We start from the raw sequence: 469 nt of genomic DNA on the forward strand, positions 1-469 counted from the left end.
ATGATTTAAAATGAATTTAAGACAGTTAAAAATAGAAAATGATTATACATAAAATACAGTGCAATCATTTCGGACATCGCACAGTGCTTATTCAATAAATGTTAGTTGTTTGACCCCTAGAGTCAAGGTATGCAATTACCTTGAGAACTTCATCTTTGTTTCCAAATGCAATGACTTGCATTTGGCAGAGGGAGTCAATGGGGCTGTAGTCATTTGGTGATAAGGCTAGGTAAACCAATTTTGCTATCAATTGCTTCAAAAATAGACATGGTATCTTTTTTTTAATATCGCGGTCAAATCTGTCTGACCGCTGCATAACTTCAGGATGTGCTAATCGCCTTCCTGATATTAATGATCTTCTCAGAAAAGAAGGAAGCAAACTCATAGCATTTGCTGTCGGAGAGCATTTAACTGAATCTGACTTGGGGGGGTTTGTCAGGCTCTCAACAGCAGCAAAAAGAGTGCGAGT

This window comes from Sinocyclocheilus anshuiensis, unplaced genomic scaffold, assembly GCF_001515605.1.
Source record: "Sinocyclocheilus anshuiensis isolate Anshui unplaced genomic scaffold, SAMN03320099.WGS_v1.1 scaffold2081, whole genome shotgun sequence".
Classification (NCBI taxonomy): Eukaryota; Metazoa; Chordata; class Actinopteri; order Cypriniformes; family Cyprinidae; genus Sinocyclocheilus; species Sinocyclocheilus anshuiensis.